Source organism: Panthera onca, chromosome A1, assembly GCF_046562875.1.
Source record: "Panthera onca isolate mPanOnc1 chromosome A1, mPanOnc1 haplotype 2, whole genome shotgun sequence".
NCBI lineage: Eukaryota > Metazoa > Chordata > Mammalia > Carnivora > Felidae > Panthera > Panthera onca.
This window is the reverse complement of record NC_138339.1, coordinates 219,230,533-219,253,673: the sequence shown is the minus strand read 5'-3', so window position 1 is coordinate 219,253,673 and position 23,141 is coordinate 219,230,533.

The window sequence follows — 23,141 nt, the reverse complement described above, 5'->3', positions numbered from 1 at the left end:
CAAGATAGATAATGAGGCCCTGAGCTAAGGTGGAAAAAGGTTAGGGGCTCCTGGGTGGCTCGGTTGGCTAAGCGTCTGACTTTGGCTCAGGTCATAATCTCACAGTTCATGAGTTTGAGCCCCACATCGTGCTCTCTGCGGTCAGTGCAGAGCCTGCTTCAGATCCTCTGCCCCTCTCTCTTTCTCTGCCCCTTCCCTGCTCCTGCTCTCTCTCTCTCTCTCTCCCTCTCTCTTTCTCTCTCTCAAAAATAAATACACTTTAAAAAATATATATGAAAAAAAAGGTCACAGTTTTGGATATATTTTGGAATTATCACAGACAGACAGAACTTGTTATAAATTGGATGAGGGGTCTGAGAGAAAAGAGGAATTTGGTTTGGGGCCTCAGTGCTTTCTGAGATGGTTTCCCTAACTGTAAAATGGGGACAATTAGAATGTCCCCCTTGTGGAACTGTGGCAGAAAGGGATAGAAGACATCCAGTGTCACACAGTGTTGGGCACGTAGTAAACGCTCAGTAAACGTTGGCGCTTATTACTGCCCCAAAGATGACCGTGTTTCCCTGCTTCCTGGGTAAATAGGATTACAGAAATAGCCACCCCACAGAGACTGAGGAAACAAAACACTTTTTGTCGAGTGCACCCACCCCTCCCGAGGAATAGGCTTTTACTTTATTTAACAGAATACTTAACATTAGTGTTGGAACAGTTTACTTGCACACAGATACATAAAAGGATTCCTCACATTTCAAAAGAATCCTAAATCGCCTTTAAGTAGTGTTTGTCCATTCGATACTTAGCAGAAAGAGTAACTAAACGCTGAAATTACAAACCTCTGCCGATTAAAAATCAATCCAAATGTAAGAAAAGTACATCTGAAATAATAATGATTTTTCAGGTATTTGCTGCATTTTAATACACTAGATGCTAAAATACCACACTGTCTGGTTCAATACCTGGCAACACTCTTTGTCAGTGTAACTCAGCTTTCTGCAAAGGCAACACCCAGCCCTTTTTGGCTGCCTTGGCCTGTCCTCATTTCCCCCTGGAAAACTGTTTTAAACCTAGTACAGATAACATTCTGCCTGTCTTACAATTAGCAGCTTCTCTCAATGGGTCAGCTGGTTTCACAAGTGCTTCTGTGGGCTAGCCCTGTATCTTCTTTCAAAACCTCTCAAAGGCAGCCTCCAGGTTGCCTGTGAAAAGCTGCCTGTGGGGAATTTAGGGGCTGCTCTGGGACCTTCAGGGACTTTCCTGCTAGCATCTCTGTCCCACCAGATCTCCCTGATTATTATCTCCGTGATTATTATTCCCCCCACTCATTGGTAGACCAGCCATTCTTCTTCTTAGCCGCCAGGCACCCTGGGAGATTGGTGAGGAGTCCCAAAATCTGAGGCGCCTTTCCCTCCCTGCCCCATAACTGAACTTCTCCTTAAATGCTTATACTACCTGGGAACCTGAAAAAACAACCTTAATTTTGAACTGGAGCTAAAAGAATTTGCCCAGTGGTCGGGTCTCTGCTCCATGACCTCCAGACTCAACTGGAAAAGACTCTTGCTTCTGAAAGTAGGGTCTTAGATGGACCAGCAGGCTCACCAGGAAACTTGTTAGAAATACAGAATCAGAGGTGGCATTCTGGGCCTGTTGAATCAGAATCTGAGTTTTAACACGACGCCCAGGTAATTCCCACACATCTTCAAGTTTGAGAAGCCAGAGAAGTGCTCTGGCCCCTCCCTTCCTGCTTGCTACGGAGAATTCTTTTGTTCCCTTTAAGGGACTTTAAGCCCCAGCCTAGTGTTCTGTTTAAGGGACCTTAAGCCCCAGCCTACTACATTGTGCTCACTTTCCTTCCTTCCTCCCTTCCTCCCTCCCTTCCTTCCTGCCTTCCTTCCTTCCTTCCTTCCTTCCTTCCTTCCTTCCTTCCTTTTCTCCCTCCCTTCATTCCTTTCTTCCTTTCTTTCTTCCTTCCTTCCTTCCTTTTCTCCCTCCCTTCATTCCTTTCTTCCTTTCTTTCTTTCTTGATCTCTATACCCAATGTGGGATTCAGGGTTGCATGCTCTATCAACTGAACCAGCCAGGCACCTCGTTTTCACTTTTCACTGAATCCGGAGCCCAGGACTTCCCATACCTACTCTGCCCTTCTCCCTCACAGTCTTTGTTTGTTTGTTTGTTTGTTTGTTTGTTTGTTTTTATGGACCCCTTTCCCTTCTACAGCCCTGTTCCCCCACTCAAGGCTCCGCTCCTGGGGCATTCCCTGGAAGGCAGATTTTTCTGCTGTGCTTCTCCCAAAGTAGAGCCTGTGATACCAATCTGAGGGTCCCCTCTTCTGCATCTCTTAGAGCTGCCTTAACCTGTCCAGTGACAGTCCCTTAAAGCTGGGCCACACTGCCCCCCGCCCTGGTCTTTGGATGGATGTGAGAGGTCTCACGCAGAGCAGGGGACTTGCCAAAGCTTACTCTGAAGTTGAGACCTCCCAGCCTTCCCCCACTGCATAGACATACTGTTCCTTTTCCCTGCCAGCTAGTCCTTACAGCCTCAACAGAGAAGCAGAACACAAGTAAAGGCTACCTTCAAGTGGAGACACCCAGGGAAGGAGGGGGATGTGGACCGACAACCAGCTTCAACCAGCTTCGGAAAAAGAGTCAGGACTCCTTGGAAACTAGCCAGCAGGAGGGGCAGGTACATTTAAAATGCTCCAAGCACTTGATTCTTTCAAGATTTGAGGATTTGAGTTTAGGGTTGTTTTTAAGCTTTCCAAATGAGAAAAAAAAAAATTATCAGAAACCTTTTCTGGACGTTGGAAACTAGAGGCTCTCCTAAAATACTAGCGAAAGGCTTCTTGGCTCTCAATCTAGTGGTCAGGTTATTTAACCACACATTCTTTCCCACACCTTTATCATTTATTATGCAACCGATTCCCATCCCAAAAGGTATATTAAAAGCCAACTTCCAATCTTTTAAAAAAGTGCCCTTGGAATGTTATCCTCATTATTAAAATAGTGTCTTTCCAAATTTTTATTCAGCAGACAATTATTACAGGACTTTTTATGTACCAAGCACTGTCCTAGGAGGTTTACAAAAATTAGCTCATTGGATCCTTAAAATAATCTAATAAAATATGTACGGTTATTAACTATGTTTATAGATGAGGAAATTAAGTCACAAAGAGGTTAAGTAACTTGCTTATGGTCACACAGTTAATAAGGACAGAACCAGAATTCATATCCAGAAAGTCTGGGTGGGTCACAGTCATATGCTGAATCACTAGACTCTGCTGCCTCTTTAAAGGCCTGGGTATGTGTGTGTGTGTTTATTTATATTTATATTTTAAATTTAATTTCAATTTTATTTATATGTAAATATAAAATATAGTTTATTTACTATACAATACATATATGACATATTTTTTACATTTACATATTATGTATTTTTATATGTATATTATATACATACATAAATCTATATGAGAGAGAGTGTGAAAGAGAGATAGAAGGATTCTAGTTGTAGTTTTTCCAAATGGCCACCTTTCCACGTGTTTTCAAAACATGCCTTAAACCCAGTTTTGAAAGAAGTATACTTTTTCTATAGACATATCCTCTTGAGGAGTCTAGAGGACTGTTTCACAAACTTCAGCTTCCTCATCTGAGAAATGTGCTAGCTGGATTAAAGGAACTAGTTTGTCGAATGAGTGTAATGAGCCCTTCAACTTTAAAATTATTAAAATTTCCTGAAAAAATATCCAGGTAATTTTTCTTCTTTAAGTTTGATTCTACCAGAGAGGTCATGGCTTAGTATTCCTTAAGCTAATTCCGGCCTGTTCTTGTGCCCTTGGACTGAACATAACCCAGGCTTGTTCTGTACAATTGGTAACGTCTTAATGCGTATGTGCCAGGTTTAAGTTTAAATTTCTGTAATCTCAGCTCAGGCCTCGGGTTCACCCAAAAGGTAACGCTCCAGTAAACAAGCCCGGGCAAAGGAACGGCGTTCTAGCTACTGATGCAAGTCCGCCCTCTGCTGGTCTTATGGAGGTGATGCGGCCTCATGAAGGGACCTCTTCCCCTCCTGGGTACAGCCCAGCTTTAGCCTTTCCCCTCCTCCTGTAGCATTCCTACGAAGCAACATTTGTTTAGCACATATCCTGAGCTAGGCACAAGTGTGCTTAGGACTGGAGATCAAAGATAAATAAAACTGTCGCAGCCTTAAAGGATCTCACAGCCTATTGGGGCACACCCAAATCAGATCATTATAATTCAACTTGAGAGTTGTGTCACTAGAACTGTGCCTCCTGTACCATAAGTTTGCAACCACAAGTGGCATACAAGAGCCCAAATCAAACACCACAGTACAATGCCCTTTTGTTAGGGAGGGAGGACTATGACTCATTCTAGCATTTTCTCTGTGCACAGAAACAGACGACCTGCATAGGAACAATCTGGCTAACCTATGTTCCCTTAGAGATCCAGGCTACCTGGGAGTTGTCCTGACCATCCCCCCTCCAAGATGGGTGTGAGAGGGGATGCAGAGAAAGGTCAGGATTTGAGAGAAGGAGAGAGAAAGAGAGAGAGAGAGAGAGAGAGAGAGAGAGATAAGAATAGGGGCCAGGAGATACCTAAGTGGCTCAGTCGGTTAAGCACACGACTTTGACTCAGGTCATGATCTCACAGTTGGTGAGTTCGAGCCCCTGCATGGAGCTCTGTGCTGACAGCTCAGAGCGTGGAGCCTGCTTCAGCTTCTGTATCTTCCTCTCTCTCTGCTCCTTCCCTGCTGGTACTCTCTCAAAAATAAACATTAAAAAAAAAAAAAAATAGGGGCCAGGAGGATACCTATGCATTTCCACATTAAATGAGTCAGTGGCTTTAAAATATACAACCAAGATCTTTGACTTTTAGTAAGGAGATTCTAGCTTATCTTCCCAACTAGATTTTGCTGGATTTTGTTTTTTTGATAGAATTTCTCTGGTCATGTTTTTGAAACTAGGCCAGGAGACTTCCTGACTTTCTAAAATACAAAAATTACCTCTGCTCCTCTTCTCAAATGTATATCAGACTCTGGACATACCCAGCAACCCTGTGTGCCTTTTAGTTAACTTTGTCTCCTCTAGCAATGATTTCCTTTCCTTTCACTTTAAAAGAAAGTCCTGCTGTTAACAAATATGCTATACAAGCCAAGTGAGGGGAAGAACTTGGAGGAAGAGGAAGAACACATTTTCCTTAATTTCTTCTCAAAATACATGAGGGGACAAAATAAAAGAGAAATAAAGAGGATAAATATGTCACTCAATGCAGTAGTCACTCTGGACAAATTTCTTGAAACCAAGATCTAAAGGAACAGCCATCATAGCAACAAATAGTGGACGTAATTACAAATGAAGACCTTGGATGAAATCTCTAAAACAGTTCTTACAAAGGTGTAGTTCACAAAAATCTATGCAGAAGGGAGAAAGAAAAGACAAAATTGGAACCTCATGAGAGTCGAGAAAAAAGCAAAAGGGAGAAGGGAGACAGGAGAAGGTTGGGGAAACAGAGAGGAATATGAAGTATGAGTAGCCACAGGGCAGGGGCTGCACCATGATGAACATCTTACATTTACAATTAAAATGTAAGAAATGCATGTCATTGAAAAAAGCAGGCTTTTTTTCTACTCTAGTGAGAGTAGAACTTAAATGTTCTCTCTCTCTCTCTCTCTCTCTCTCTCTCTCTCTCTCTCACACACACACACACACACACACACACACACACACACACACACACAGGCAAATACGTGACAAATGCAGGCAACACAGAAGTCCATAGAGTGGAAAGTGAAAGCCCCTTCCCCCCACGCCCACCCTCTCAAACAGGTGCCTCTAATGGAAGTGGGAGGGGTGCAGGGGGAGGTGCAGGTGGGAGGCAGTGAGCACCTAAGGCAAGTGGCCACACTCTGACCTGCTGAAGCCCAGCCCAGGATACTTGTGGTTAACCCAAGTGTTTTCAGCCAATGGCTTAACAGAAAATGCTTAGACAGGCTTCCTGCCCCTGAAAATCCTCACCTAATTCTCAGCAGATGTGAGCCCTATTACCAAACAACAACAACCCCCACCCCAATTTTATGCAATCAACAAAATCAAAACCTAAATTTTTATGCATGTCTGAAATGTTAAGAATGTACCTGTAAGGGGGCACCTGGGTGGCTCAGTCAGCTACGCGTCCGGCTCTTGATTTCAGCTCAGGTCAATGATCTCGTGAAGTCGGCTTCAGGCTCTGCTTTGACAGCACGGAGCCTGCTTGGGATTCTCTCTCCCTCCCTCTCTCTCTGCCCCTGCCCTGCTCTCTCTCTCTCTTTCTCAAAATAAGTAAACTTTAAAAAATAATAAAATATTTTAAAAAAGAATGTACCTGTAGAAATTTTAAACATAGCACATTAAGCTTTGTGAAGTAAACTGAGTGAAAGGGTGTAAAACAAATACACAAATGTCACTGTAATGACCAAGGTAGCTGGTAGGTAGTGGTAAAAGCTGACCAGAAGGTTCACCTGGTTATATCATATTTATTCTTCTTTTATCTGCCCTAATTCAGGGGAGGTAGGATCGTAGGAGGCAGTGAGGATAAGGATGGGGTAGAGGGGACGGTCCACTAATGTGTTGTGCCTGGTGATAAATGCAAACGCGTTGAACTTCCACAGTTATGTTAGAATTTCATACATCTTGTAGAAAGGTTCAGATAGTATTTTCTCATGTAGCTTTAACACAAAATAAAAACTCCCAAAGAATGGTTAGCATATAGTACTTTACCTGTTATGCAAATAATAATAAATACTATTTATGTAACACATGATGAATAATATTTATGAGTAAATACAGACTCTCCTTCATATAATTATAAAAAAAGTTCTAATCATTTTATTAATAATCCTTTATATCATAATTCTTTAATTAAAGTATCAATTTGGCCTTTAACCAGAATATCCCCTAGGTTCTAGGAAGGTTAGGACTGGTACAGTGCTCTTTGTATCTCCCATGTTGTGCCTTTGTAGAGTTGGTTGGTTGGCTGGTTTATACCCTACTTTGTTCCACGAGAGATTTAAGATTGCTCAATGCCTTTCCATCAGAGGTGCCAGATTGTATTGAACTGTATGCTGCTAGGCTGTGTATATATGTTTATAAAGAATGTGTGCCAATTACAGCAGCCATAATATTAGATGAATATAATTGAATAATACTGAATACCAAAACTGATGTTAACAAAAACAAGTCACACACACACACGCGCGCGCGCACTTTTTTTTTTCTCTGTAGCTTTTTTGAGCACTAACAGAAGAGAAATGCATAAAAGATAAAGTCAAGCTGGGGTAGGTTCAAGGCAGTGAGTTCTTTGGAGTCCCTATCAGATGAGTGGATTTCTATCTGTTTAGTTATCCAAACAAACACAACAGAATAGAGATGTGAAGATAACTCAAGATTCTATCATCTCAGCATATAGTCCTTGCAAACTGCTGTCTTCTGTCTCCTTTTGGTTCTAAAGGAAAAAAGATACAAATCCCTGTTCTCTCTAGGGAGCTAATCCTCTGTTAAAATAGGCAAACCACGCAGCCCTTTATGTTTATTTGCAGTGTAGAATTATATAGCAGGGTAGAGGTACCAAATGCATTCAATAAATAAAATGCACTTTATTTAAAATAGAGAAGGATTTCCTGGGGGAACAAAAGCAGGAATGTTACAGTAATTTTGTGAATCATCCAGGCATAATTACCAACCAACAAAAATAAGATATTCCATAATGCTCTCAGTCTTTATTAAATTCTGGTTTCTAGGGCATTGTTCTGCTGTTCGCTTTTGTTCAAACAAAGTCTTTACAACCAATACCCCTTATCTGTCAATATATGTACAGGGTGGAAATCTTTATAATCATGGAAGTTTTTGTGCATAAAAGTTGTCTAGGTCCCAACTCTGAGTATGCAGTGAGCACAGGCCACAGGAGCATCACTAGGCCCAGGGACCCTGGGTTGACTGGGTCTTACCAGAGGGATCCTGCAATAACACAGCTAAAAGTGGAAAAACAGAAGCTAAAGTCTCAGCCTGTAAAATGGGCCTTGCATGACATCAGAGGGCAAGTAAAGTCAACAATGGGAGAACAGTGGTGGTTAAGACTCAGAAGCTAAGAAAAAGTCTTTAGGAGCCATGAGTCAACTAGAACCATTCAAAACTAAGGCCAAAATATTCCCCATCCCCCTTTCTCAGTCATTATATTACCAACTTAATTTACACTAAGAAATTAATAGTCATATGAGATGATGATGATGATGATGTTGGCATGAGTGGTGTTTTTTTCTCCTTGAATTCTAGACATACGATGTAACAACTCTTAATTATAAGCTACTTTACTGGTTTGCTTGAGTAACCACTGTCACAGGGATCAGAAATACTCAAACAGCGCATTCTCTCTGCAGATCAACAGGGGAATCAGAAGATAGCCCGGTGAACGAGGAGTCAGCCAAAGGGAGTCCAAAGAATAAAGTCACAGTGACATAAGGCTTTGATAGCTTAGGCAACCATCTGACTCTTGGGGCACCTTACTCCCCAAAGCATCTACATTAGGACCAGAATGTCCCCTGGGAATAGAAATGCTAGTTGGCAGTCCTACGGGATCCAAAACTGTGAGAAAGGGAGAAGTTCAGTTTCTACAGGCTAGGGAATATAGAGGATTTTGCAGTTTATTTTTTGTAAATTGGAGAATTTTTTTTTAAATATAAAACATTTTTCATAGGCCCCCTAAAGCCCCCTAGGACCTTGGCATGGAGTCTGTAGTACCCCATGATAATGGTCCCGACAGTTGTAGCCTCAGCCAGATATGCAGGAACCAGCATTCCTGACAGAATTGAGGGAGTACAGGTACTAGTTACTGGGACTAAGCCATGGATGGAATGCCCCGTAAGAACAGAGCCAAAACTGTATTCCCCAATACCTGGTTCATAGTAGGCAAAAATAAGTATTTGAAAATGAATGAACAAATGAACAGGTAAACCAGAAAGCCAAAGTAGAGGAATGATAAGGTAAGTAGTTTTAAGTGGTAAAAACCGCAAGAGATCAGAATCCAGGAAATTAGATGAAGTCTAAAAGACTACAGCACCTGGTAATCAGAATACAGATCTAATCATAGTCATGGCCTCTGCATTTCCTGCTGAATTCGGGTGGCATTAAGTTTCTTGATATTTTTTCCAACATTTTATTATGCAAATGTGTAAACATATAGCAAAATTGAGACAATTTTATAATGAATACTGTACATTTACCATCTGGATTCTACCCCTAATATTTTATTTTACTTAATCACACATCTATTTATTTCTCTATCCAGTTGTCTATTCATCTTATTTTTTATGCATTCCCAGGTAAATTGCCAACATCACTGTATGTGCCCCTAAATAATTCAACACACATATCATTAACTAGAGTTAAAGATTTGTTGATGGTTTTTTTTTCAATTTGAAGTGAAATTTATATGCAATTAAATGCAAAATCTTACTTGTAAGTCCACAAGTTTTAACAAATGCCTACACCTGTGTATCCCAAATCCCTACTAAGATATAGAACACTACTATCACCTCAGAAATTAGTCATAATTTTTTACGAGTGATGATTTTCTTGGGAGAATGAGGGTAGAAGTGTTGAAACTTCAGTGTGGTCTGATTGCAGCTTAAAACAGCAGGGAAGAACTTTCAGGTAGTCCTATGTTGGGGAGTAAGTAGAACCCCATGAGCATCATCTTAAGAAATGATCTCAGGGCACGTGGGTGGCTCACTTGGTTAGACAACTGATTCTTGATTTTGGCTCAGGTCATGATCTCACAGCTGGTGGGATGCTCTGCATTGGCAGCGAGGAGCCTGCTTAGGATTCTCTCTTCCTCTCTCTCTGCCCCTCCCCTGCTTGTGCATGCACAGAGAGCTCTCTCTCTCTCCCTCTCTCTCTTTCTTTCTTTCTCTCTTTCTCAAAATAAATAAGCTTTTAAAAATGATCTCAAGGGATCCATAAGAATGATTGATTACTAGCTGTTGTTGAACTTCAGTCTCAAGTTAAAGAAAATACAAGTACAGCCAGGTTGTAGCAAACTTCTTTCTTCTATAACATACTCTACACTGACAAACACACAGAAGGAAAGGCGCTCACTTGAATCCCACTTGTACCTCTGACAGGTCTGGAACTCAGTTGGCCTGACTCACTGCCAGAATCCAGACTCTTCTGCATGGCTTTCTGCACTGTTTCTAGTACCCAGACAAATTAAATTCCTAAAGCCAATAAGCCAATAAGTCTTATTTCCTCTCAGAATTGGGTGCTGAAAACCACTCAAAAAGCTTTCTTAGTATAAATCTTAAGGTAATAAAACACAATCATTCATATTACCAGATTTGATCTTCATTTAACTGGTATTTTGCTGTGCAACATTTCGGATGTGGCTTCTGGCATCAGAATATGGAACCTGAGTCACATTTGTGTCATACATGGGCATTATGATGTCATCAAAATAAAACACCCTTTAAAAACTTTTATTATGGAAATACTCAATTGTACACAAAAGTAGAGAATATAATAATGAATCTCCATGGACTTATCACCCAGCCCCAGCAACTATGTTCTTACTAACATGCATTCAAGATTTGCCCATGTTGTGGCATGAATCAATACAGGGCATGTTGTTCCCCTGTATGGCTTACCACAGTTTGTTTATTCCTTTACACCTTGATTACTTGTTTGGAGGCAGCTGTGAATAAATACTTACTACCCATTTTTGTGTGAACAAAAGTTTTCGTTTTAATTGGGTAAATACTTAGGAATAGGATTGCTGCTGGACCACGTGATAAAAGTATATTTAACTTTGTAAGCAATGGCAAAATTTTTTTCTTAAGTGGCTGTACTATTTTGCATTTCCGGCAGCAATGAATGAGAGTTCCTGTTGCTCCTCGTCATGGCCAACATTTTGTATTCATCTCCTTATTTTAGCCATTCTAATAGAAGTGTAGTAGTGATGCATTGTAGTTTTAAGTTATGTAACCCTAATGGACTAACGATGTTGAACGCCCTTCCATATATTCATCTGCCATCCATATATCTTCTTAGAGAAGTTTCTTTTCAGATATTTTGCCCATTTTTTAATTGGGTTGTTTTATTACTGTTGAGGTTAAAGAGTTCTTTATACATTCTAAATAGAACTACCATATGACCCAGTCATTCCACTACTGGGTACCCAAAGAATACAAAAACACTAATTTGAAAAGATACATGCACCCCTATGTTTATAGCAGCATTATTTACAATTGCCAAACTATGGAAGGAGCCCAACTGTCCATCAATAGATGACTGGATGAAGAAGATGTGGCATATGTATACAATTATTCAGCCATAGAAAATAATGAAATCTTGCCATTGGCAATGACATGGATGGAGCTAGAGAGTATTATGCTAAGTGAAATAAATCAGTGAGACAAATACCACGATTTCACTCTTATGTGAAATTTAAAAAACAAAACAAACAAGCAATAAAGAGACAAACCAAAAACTGACTCTTAACTAGAGAGAGCAAACTGATTGCCAGAGGGGTGGTGGGTGGAAGGATAGGTGAAATAGGTGAAGGGAATTAAGAGGACACGTAACGTGATGAGCGCTGAGCAATGTAGAGAATTGTTGAATCACCATATTGTACACCTGAAGCAGATATAACGCCATATGTTAACTATACTGGAATTGATATGAAAAAAAATAAATTGCATCAGGGGTGCATGGCTCAGTGAATAAAGCATGCAACTCTTTTTTATTTTTTTTAATTTTTAAAATATAATTTATTGTCAAATTGGCTTCTATACAACACCCAGTGTTCATCCCAACAAGTGCCCTCCTCAATGCCCATCACCCACTTTCCCCTCTCCCGCACCCCCCATCCACCCTCACCTTATTCTCTGTATTTAAGAGGCTCTTATGGTTTGCCTTGCTCCCTCTTTGTAACTATTTTTTCCCCTTCCTGTCCCCCATGGTCTTCTGTTAAGTTTCTCAAGATCCATATATGAGTGAAAACATAAAAGCATACAACTCTTGATCTCAGGGTTATAAGTTCAAGCCCCACTTTGGGTGTAGAGCCTACTTAAATTATAGCAAAAAAAAAGTTGTTTATATATTCTGAATACAAATTCCTCATTAGGGATGTGATCTGCAAATATTTTCTTCCCACTTATTGCTTGTCATTTCATTCTCTTAACAGATTATTTTGCAGAGCAAAAGTTTTTAATTTTGATAAAAGTCAGTTTTTCAACTTTTTGTTTTATGGGTTGTGCTTATGGTGTCATTTCTAAAAACAGATCGCCAAATCCAAGATCTCCAATGGCTTGGTTTTTTCTAGAAGTCTTATAGTTTTACATTAATATTTAGGTCTGTTGAGCTAATTTTTGTGAGTTACATGTCTAGATTTTCACTTGCACATGGGTGAATAATTATTCCAGCATCATTTATTGAAGACGCTATCTTTTCTTTATTGAATTGCCTTTGTAACTTTGTCAAAAGTTTTTTTGCACCTACGTTTTTGTAGGTTTATTTTTGGCCTCTCTATTTTGATCAATTGATCAATTGACACGTATACATCTATCTTTTTAACACTACCACACTGTCTTGATTACTATAGCCTTGTAATAAGCCTTAAAATTGGGTAGTGTAAATCCTCCAACTTTTTTATTTTGTGTTGTTATTCTTTAAAAAATTGGCTCTTCTCATTTCATAACCTTTTCCATATAAAAGCTGAATTCCCTTGTCAATATCTAAAATATGTCTGCCGAGATTTTCCTTGGGATTGTGCTCAATGTGGAGATCAAACCGGAGAGAATTGGCATCTTAACAATCTGAGTCTTCCAGCCCATAAATACAGCATCTTCCTCTCTGCCCAGAGCAGATTCCACGCTGCCAGCCCAGAGCCTGATGTGGAGCTTGAAGTCTTGAACTATGAGATCATGACCTGAGACAAAACCAAGAGCCAGAGCCTCAGCCGACTGAGCCACCCAAGCGCCCCTCACAATCTGTTTAGTTTTGTAAGAAACTTCCAAACTCTGCTCCAAAGTGATTTTACCATTTGCTTTCCCACCAGCAAATGATTGAGAGCTCCTGTTGTTCCACATCCTCACTAGAATTTGATGTTGTCATTCTCAGATTTTGGCCATTCTTATAGGCATGTAGTGGTATCTCATTATTGCTTTAATTTGCATTTCCCTGATAACATAGGATGGGAAGCACCCTTCCATATGTTTATTTGCCATTTGCCATCTGTATATCTTCTTTGGAGAGATGTCTGTTAAGGTCATTGGCTCATTTTTAAATCAAGTTGTTTGTTTTCTAATGGTTGAGTTTTGTTTTGTTTTGTTTTTTAGGTTTTTAAAAAATGTTTATTTATTTTTGAGAGAGAGAGATCATGACCTGAGCTGAAATCAGATGCTTAACCAACTGAGCCACCGGGACATCCCTCTAACTGTTGAGTTTTAAGAGTTCTTTGTGCATTAAAAAAATTTTTTTTTAAAGTTTATTTATTTTGAGAGAGAGTGAGGCAGCACGAGTAGGGAATGGGCAGAGAGAGAGAGAGAGAGAGAGAGAGAGAGAGATCCCAAGCAGGCTCTGCACTTTCAGCACAGAACCCAATGTGGGGCTCAAATTCATGAAACCATGAGATCATGACCTGAGCCGAAACCAAGGGTCAGAGACTTAACCAACTGAGCCACCCAGGTGCCCCACGAATTTACACATTTTAGATAACAGTTCTTTATCAGCTGTGTCTTTTGCAAATATTTTTTCTCTGTCTGTGGCTTATCTTTTCATTCTCTTGGCACTGTCTTTCACAGAGCAGAAGTTTTTCATCTTAATGAAGTCCAGCTTATCAATTCATTCTTTCATGCATTGTGATTTTGGTGTTGTGTCTAAAAAGTCATCACCATATTTAAAGTCATCTAGGTTTTCTTTTATGTTATCTTTTAGGAGTTTTATACTTTTGCCTTTTACATTTATGTCTATGATACATTTTCAGTTAATTGTTGTGAAAGGTGTAGGGTCTGTGTCTGGAGATATTATTTTGTATGTGGATGTCTAGCTGTTCCAGCATCATTTATTGAAAACACTTGTGTTTGCCCCATTGTATTGCTTTTATTCCTTCGTCAAAGGTCAGTTGATTGCATTTATAAGGGTCTATTCCTGGTAATTTTATTCTGTTCCATTGATCTATTTGCCTATACTTTCACCGGTAAGATACTCTCTCTCTCACTGTACCTTTATACTAAGTCTTGAAGTGGGGCGCCTAGGTGGCTCAGTCAGTTGGGCGTCTGACTCCTGGTTTCAGCTCAAGTCATGATCTCACAGTTCATGAGATCCAGCCCCGCATTGAGCCCTGTCTTAGCTGCATTGACAGCTCCAAGCCTGCTTGGAATTCTCTCTCTCTGCACCTCCCCAGTTCATGTGGTTGCTCTCTCTTTCTCTCTCTCTCTCTCTCTCTCTCAAAATAAATAAATAAATGAACTTAAAAAAAGGTAACAAGTCTTGAAGTTGGGTAGTGTCAGTTGTCTGACTTTGTTCCTCTTCAGTACTGAGTTGGCTGTTCTGGGCCTTTTACCTCTCCATCAGTTTATTGATATCCACAAAATAACCTGTCTGAAATAAGAGAGTTTTTCTTTCTGAATTCCAGAACTACATTAATTAGGCATCAGGAACCTCCATTTTCAAATACAATTGGAATACATTATTTTATGCACTAAAACAAAGTGATGAATAAAATGGAGCAAGATGACTCCACTTTTTTTTTTTTTTTCTTCAGGGAGTTTCTCCATTTTCTCATAAGAAGGGATCATTAAAATAGCCAGAAGACAGGGGTGCTAGGTGGCTCAGTCAGTTGAGCATCCAACTGTTGATTTCAGCTCAGGTCATGATCTCAAGGCTCTTGAGTTTGAGCCCCCCACTGGGCTCTGCACTGACAGCATGGATCCTGCTTGGGGTTCTCTCTCTCCCTCCCTCTCTGCCCCTTCCCATCTCATGCTCTCTCTCTGTCTCTCTCTCAAAACAAATAAATAAATTAAAAAAAAATAACCAGAAGACAAATGACACCAAATCAGTAAAAGTGTAGATCAAATGGTCCTTCGGTAACTATTTTCACTCAATTGTAGTTGAGAAATGCGTTGATTAAACTGCTAGCTAAAGCCATGGGAATCTACCCCCAAACCAAGAGCACACTGTACACACTGCATGTTAGCCAATTTGACAATAAGTTATATTTACAAAAAAAAACTGCTGGCTAACAAACAAACAAAAAAATTCATATGCTTCTCCTGATGCCTAAGTGGCCTTAGTTATGCCATATATGGTGATCTAGACTATAACTACTGGGTGACAATGCCCATGTGGCTTAACCAAAGTAATGGTGACCCAAACCAAGTTGAACAACAAATCCCAAAGTGGAGCGACCTGTGCTCGTCAGGTTATATTTTTGTATGTGGGAAAGTGTAGGCTACAGAATAACCCACTGTTGGAAATGGAGTTGCTTTTTGGCCTAGCTATTGCACTCTGTAATTATTGGCAAAGACACTGTAGATCAGCAGGTCAGTTTAAACTCCCTTGTGTGGATCATAATGGATTATAGCTTTGCCTTGGACCTCATCCTGGCTGTCTGAAATAAGACTTGCTGATCCCCTTTGGGACATATTCATAGTTGGCTGAATTTGTGCCCTTGGCAGAGAGGGGTATGATTGAGGTGAAGACTGCAAGGTGGCCTCAGCCTGCTGCTTGGAGTTCTGTTGATAGAAGCTTTGATTAAATGCTGAATGAGACAAATTAAATGAATTTGCTCTCAGCCTTTGTGGTCAGATTAATCAGAGTAGCTGATGGGGTGGCATACTCATGTAAAAATTCAACTTGGCCAAGAATGTGTTATTGTGGGCTGAGGGGTGGATTGTTGAGAGAGGCAGTCTGCCATGGGCCCTGAGTGTCCCTGCATGTTCTTGCTGGGCATGCCATGAATGCAAAGCCTTGACCATTCTTTACAGGGCCCATTTCTGCAGGTTGTGTCTTGAGCTGGGGTAATGTCTCCTCTGACGTTCACTTACTAGACAAACAATGAATCTCCTACACTCAGTGTTTCCTCTAATGCAACTCACTGCATGCCCAGGCATCCATCACGGGCCCTTTGTGTCACTTCTGTGGGACTTGTGAGGCACGGGGAACAACACAAAGGAACACGAAGCTCTGAATACACTACTTTTGCGGTGAGCAATAAAGTCCTTTGTCTCTGACTCAGGAATTTTGTGTCTTCTGCCAGCATCCACAAAACAGGAACAGGCTAACGTGTTAGCTTATAAGCAGGGTAAAATCCCAAGCTTTGCACAGTTCTTGACAATTCTATGCTTGGATTTGGCTGATGGTGTTATGACAGAGTCATTTAACTTGTTCTCCATGTCCATATTTCTTATAAACTAGAAGCCAAATCTGAAAATTTCATCAGATTCAGCTCCAGCTTTCAAAGCAGAAATACTCTGCATTTGTGCTGTGTTCTTCCTATTGCCCCACATTAGGAGACATAGTGTCAGGTTTTCTACTTTTAGTGAAGCTAAATTTATTCAGCGGATTTAGGTGGCTTCAGCACATTAGAAAATTCCCCATCAACATTTCAGCTAATAGTTTGAGCATGCATTGATGATCATTGCCTGGATCTCTTATTTCATTAGTGGATTTTAAAGGGTGACATTTAAATGGTATCATTCATCCTACATTTATCCACTGTATGCCTTTGGTGAAGGGGAACTTTCTATCATCAAACAATGGGTTGCCCTAAAATCAGTTCAGCCCTTTAACCTAGGCGGCCTCTTCCCCAGGCCCCTTGTTTCAGGGTGTCCTACACTTTGAGGTCTTCTTCAAACTGAAACCATGGATAAGAGGGGACTACTATACCACTATCGGCCTACATTTGTACTCTCACTTTCATGGTAAATATATATACATACATATATATATATATGTATATATATAGTGTAAATATATATATAGTGTAAATATATATATACACATATATTTACGTATTTATGTACATATACATATATATGTAAATATATATATATATATATATATATATATATATATAGTATACATGTATGAATGTTTTTATTTAGCTCTTATTTCAAAATGTCCGACATAAAAAGGCAGTGGTAATATTCAAGTGTTTATTTGAAGTTGTGTTTCATAACTTTGTTCACAAATAAAGTATCCATTCTGCCAATTTGCTTTTCTAGTAAGGCAATGAAACCATCAAGATTAAGTGTACATTTTACAGAGAAATTCTGATAAAGTTGGCAAAAATATGTATTTCTGATATTTAAGGGAAATGTTAGAAAATCATCATACTATGATTGGAATGTGTTTTTTTTTTTATCTTCTAAAGAAGAAAAGTCTATGGGAAATGGATAAATAGATATATGTAATACTAAAAAATACATAGCATTAAAAAAAAGCCAAATTTCTGATACAACAATAGAGTGGATAATTCTCACAGACATTAAGTTGAGTAAGAATTCCAAATACAAAAGAACACATATGGTAAGATTCTGTTTATAAAAACTTCCACAACATGGAAAACTGACTAATGGTAAAAGAAGTCAGAATAGTAGGTATCTTTGGTGTGTGAGGAGTTTCAGGGGAAGGGGCAAAGGAAACTTTGAGATGCAGGAAATGTGCTGGATGTTAATGTGGGGGATGGTTATACAGGTCTATATGTTTATAAAAACTCATCAAGCTATGTACTTTATGTATTTTACTGCATGAATTAGTTTCCTATTGTTGCCATACAAGAAACCACAAATTTAGTGGCTGAAAACAACACAAATTTACTGTTACAATTGTAGAGATTAGTCCAAACTGGGTCTGCAGGGTTGCATTCCTTCAGGATGTTCTAGGGGAGAATCTATCCCAAGGCTTTTTCCAGCTTCTGGAGGCCCACATCACTCCAACCTCTGTTTCCACCTCCTTCCCTGTCAGACCCTCCTGCTTCCCACTTATAAGAAGCCTTCTGACTAGTTGGCCTACCTGGATAATACAGAATAACCTCCCCATCTCAAAATCCTTCATCACATTTGCAAAGTCCCTTTTTTTGAAATAATTGTTAAGTTTATTTATTTTGAGAGTGATAGCACATACAAGCAGGGGAGGGGCAGAGAGGGAGGGAGAGAGAGAATCCCAAGCAGTCTCTGTGCTGTCAGAGCAGAGCCCGACTCAGGGCTCAATCTCAGAAACTTCGAGATCATGACTTGAGCTGAAATCAGGAGTCAGATGCTTAACCGACTGACCCACCCAGGTGCCCCAAATGAGAATTCTTTTTCAAGCTGGAAGAAAATAAGAACAACTTCACTAAAGTCAAAGATAGTATCATGGAATTTATTAACAAACTTACACTATTTACAAAAACATTTTGTTCAAGATTTTTCAATTTCCATCCTTGCAATTAATAGATAGAAATATGCTTAATGATGCTGAATTGGAAATTTATTGTGCTCACTTGACTATGATTTTAAAAGTCATCATAAATAGATTTAAAGATTTTTTTAAATTTAAAATAACAAATTGGATACTTTATACATTTGAAATGAATGAGGACCATGTTAGCCAACTTAGCAGAAATTATTAAAACATAATTTAAAAAAACTAACAAAAGAAAACAGAAAGGGCTCCCTGGTGGCTCAGTTGGTTAAGCATCCAACTCTTCACCTCAGTTCAGGGTTATGAGTTCAAGTCCTGAACACCTAGCGTGAAACCCACTTTGAAAAAAGAGAGAGAGAAAACATGAAGATTTTGAGGCCAAAGAGCAATTTAATCAGTCTAATCACACAAGCTTTGAAATCCACCTAAAATGTTCATACCTAGTTTTTTGGAAAGAGCTTCTTACTCATTGCATTACTTAATTACTTAATTAGTTAGTTGAAATGGGACTCAGTGCAGTAGTGTAGTTACTGCAAAAGCAACAAAACCAACTGCAAACATAACAGACAAGATTATAGAATCATATTAATAGACTCAAAGCTAATACTATACAATTAGTTGAAATACTAAGTGCACGGATTTTATTAAATTTCATTAACAAGATTGTCTGAAAAATATTTTCTACTACTGCCATCATATTTATATTTATTTAATTTAATATACATTTAATTTTTAGTGTCATGATAAGAACATTACTTATTGAAATTATTTATTTATTTGGGGGTTATTCCTGGACTGTTTTTCACTCCTAATCTAACACTGTCCTGAGGAAAGTACCATACAACTTCTTTTTAGCCTTTTATACTAGTTTCTGTTCTCCATCCAGACGCTATTCTCTGATACTATCAAAGGTTCTGATCTCCAAGATATTGTTAATCACAAACAACTGAATGTATGCCTCCTTATTTAATAGTAAGGGCATTATATCGATTTTCTGAAATTATATAGATACGTTATCAATGAGTTACACTTCAGGAGAGTAAAGAGGACAAAGTATTAGCTGTGTAAAAAGGAAGCATGGAGTCTGATGAGGATGAGAACCAATGGTTAAAGGAAGAGTTCCTGGTGAGGTAAAGATCAAAGCCAGGATGCCACATCCTGGGAACTGATGAGGAGAGATAGGGTAGGAAAGATAAAGACCAACAAAATGGAGGGCCCCCTGAAGGATCCAAGAGGGAATGTGGTTTTGCTACTAGTCTAGTTGACACAAAAACTCCCAGTAATCGTTATGACCGTGTTTAAAATATGTACACAGGTATTTAAGAGATCTTGGTATCTGCTTTCTGACTGCTCATATTCAGATTAAACCAACCATGACTATTCTTAGTCAAACAAAACCTTTGTTATCTGAGTTACAAAGTCTTATGTAATTTTCAATAAGGATGCCAAGACAATTCCATGGGGGAAAGAATGGCCCTTTAAAAAAATTTTTTTTGAAATGTTTATTTATTTTTGAGAGAGGGAGAGAAAGCGCAAGCAGGGGAGGGGCAGGGAGAGAGAGGGAGACGAAGGATCCAAAGCGGGCTCAGGGCTGACAGCAGACAGCCTGATGTGGGGTTTGAACCCACAAACTGGGAGATCATGACCTGAGCTGAAGCTGGATACTCAAAGGACCAAGCCACCCAGGTGCCCCAAGAATGGCCTTTTTAACATGTAGTGCAGGGACATCTGCATGTCTGTGAAAAAAAAAAAAAAAATGAATACCTACTTTACATCATACGGAAAAATTAACTTAGAATGTCTCAAAGACCTAAAGTAGGAGCTGAAATAATACAACTCTTAGAAAAAACATAGGAGTGAATCTTTCTGACCTTGGATTAGGTAATGGTTTCTTAGATATAACACCAAAGCACAGTGACAAAAGAAAAACTGGATAAATTGGGATTCATAAAATTAATTTCTGTGCTTTAAAGGACACCATGAAGAATGTGAAAAGACAACCTACAGAGTGGGAGAAATTTTTTGCAAGTTATATAATCTGGTAAGAGACTTGTACCCAGGTTATATAAGAACTTATACAACTCAAGAACAAAAAGATAAATAAACCCAATTTAAAAATGGGCAAAGGATCTGAATAGAATTACTCTGAGGAAGATATGCAAATCACCAATAAACATGTGAAAAGAAGCTCAACATCACTGATCATTAAGGAAATGCAAATCAAAACTACAGTGAGGGGCGCCTGGGTGGCTCAGTCGGTTAAGTGGCTGACTTGAGCTCAGCTCATGATCTCATGGTTCATAAGTTTGAGCGCCACGTCAGGCTCTGTGCTGACAGCCTGCTTCAGATTCTGTGTCTCCCTCTCTCTCTGCTCCCTTCCGCTCATGTTCTGTCTCTGTCTCTCAAAAATAATTAAACATTGAAAACAACAACAACAACAACAACACTATAGTGAGATACTATTTCAGACCTAACAGGACAGCTAAAATAAAAAGGACAGACAATAACGAGTCCTGGTGAGGATGTGGAGAAGTTGTACATTGCTGGGATTGTAAATTGATGTAGCCACTTTGCAAAAACAGTTCGGCAGTTATTCAACCTTCAAATGTAGAGTCACCATATGATCCAGTAATTCCTTTCCTAGGTATATGACCAAGAACATTTAAGCACACGTTCACTAAAAAACCTGTACACAAATGTTCCTAACAGTATTATTCATAATAGTCAAGAGATGGAAACAACCCAAATGTTCATTGACTGATGCACGAATAAACAAAACATGGCACATTTACTACAGTGGAATACGTACTATTTGACCACAAAAAAGGAATGAAGGACTGACACAGGCTACAACGTGGGTGAACTTTGAAAACATCATGCTAAGTGAAAAAATCCACACAAAAAGGCCACAACTGTATGATTCCACTTATATGAAATGTCCCAAATAGGCAAATTCCTGGAGTCAGAAAGTAGATTAATGATGGCCAAGGGCCAGGTGGCAGCAGAATGGGGAGTGACTGCTAAGGGGTATGTGGTTTCTTTTTGAGGTGAAGGCGATGGTCACACAATTCTGTAGATAAACTAAAAAACTTTGACTTACACACTTTAAAAGGTTGAAATTTATCATATGTGATAAATCTCAATAAAGCTTTTATTATTTTTAAATTCTGTATAGGGGCGCCTGGGTGGCTCAGTCGGTTAAGCGGCTGACTTCGGCTCAGGTCATGATCTTGCGGTCCGTGAGTTCGAGCCCCACGTCGGGTGCTGTGCTGACAGCTCAGAGCCTGGAGGCTGTTTCAGATTCTGTGTCTCCCTCTCTCTGACCCTCCCCCGTTCATGCTCTGTCTCAAAAATAAATAAATGTTAAAAAAAATTTTTTTAGATAAATAAATTCTGTATATAGATTTCTTTTCTACAGCAACCTTAGTGCATTTAATGTAGAAATCTATTTCTAAGAATTCAGTTTACATACTGCTTTCTGGGTTTTAGATGAAGTGTGATTATAATATCTGTATTTATTTTAGGGGCTTTATTCATTTGCTGTTCTTAGGAACATTTACAGGGTGCCGATGAATTAAGAACATATAAAATGGGATTTTACCTTTTTTTGTGAAATTTTAGGAAAATTCAAGTATCTTCTTAACTTTTTCTATTGCCTCCTTTCCAAAGCTTTGCATCTCTTTTTAGAGAGTATTTTAAGTATTTGGCATAAATTGAGATCTACATTAGACATGATACAAACAGGAAGTTTGAAAGAAGCCATATATAATAATTTTTAAAGCATTTGGTTAAATGTTTGGAATAGCCAAAGTGAGAGGGGGAAAAAAAGTGTTTAATCATGCTCAATTCTTAGCAGTTCCATTTTCCTACACTGAAGTCCTGTTGGCAAACATAACCTTGGAGCTAGCTCACACTGCTGGTATTTCAAAGTCTTTTCTTTCACAGTGAGTTTTTTAAAAGTAGTTTTCAAATATTCCAGAGTTCTGTAAACTTTACCAACAATTTTAAGTAGTCTCACATTCCCTGTGACTCAGCTTACAGGATCTGCAAAGGTTAGAGGCCTAGGAGTTATGCCCCAAACTGAAACTAGGCCGACCCAGGACCACATCTACATTCATAGACACACATGTCTTAATGGATGGAAGTAAAACACGTCCTTCTCAATATAAAAATCAGGGTTCTGACAACACCTGCATTTGGAATATTCATGTGCAGGACCACTATTGAGAAAATAGGTTTGGAGGGATTGCAACTATAGGTAAAACCTTATAAAAAACACTACAAATTTTTCTACACTCACAAAAATAAAGCCATAGACACTGTGTGACATTGTGCATATCTTAAACTAATGTTAGGTACATTTTAACCAATAATTCATTTCCCTTCCTTGTTATAAGAAACATTTTGGGATCTTTCTCACAATTTCAATGAGATACTTATGATTTTGTTCTTTTGCAGATATTACATATAAGAAGTATTTTTTTCCTCTGTCTGATCCTCCTGCAAATGTCCAGTGCCTTTTGGTTTCATAATTTCGAGATGGTGACTTCTTGTTCCCCAGCCCTACTTCAGTCCCAAGACACAGAATCACTTCAATGTTTGAGATGCTTTGAGAAACCTTTATTTGAACTATTTGATCCAGCCAACTAAGTGTTTTTACAACCTCCTTTCCATAATATCAGGCTATGTAGCCTTATCT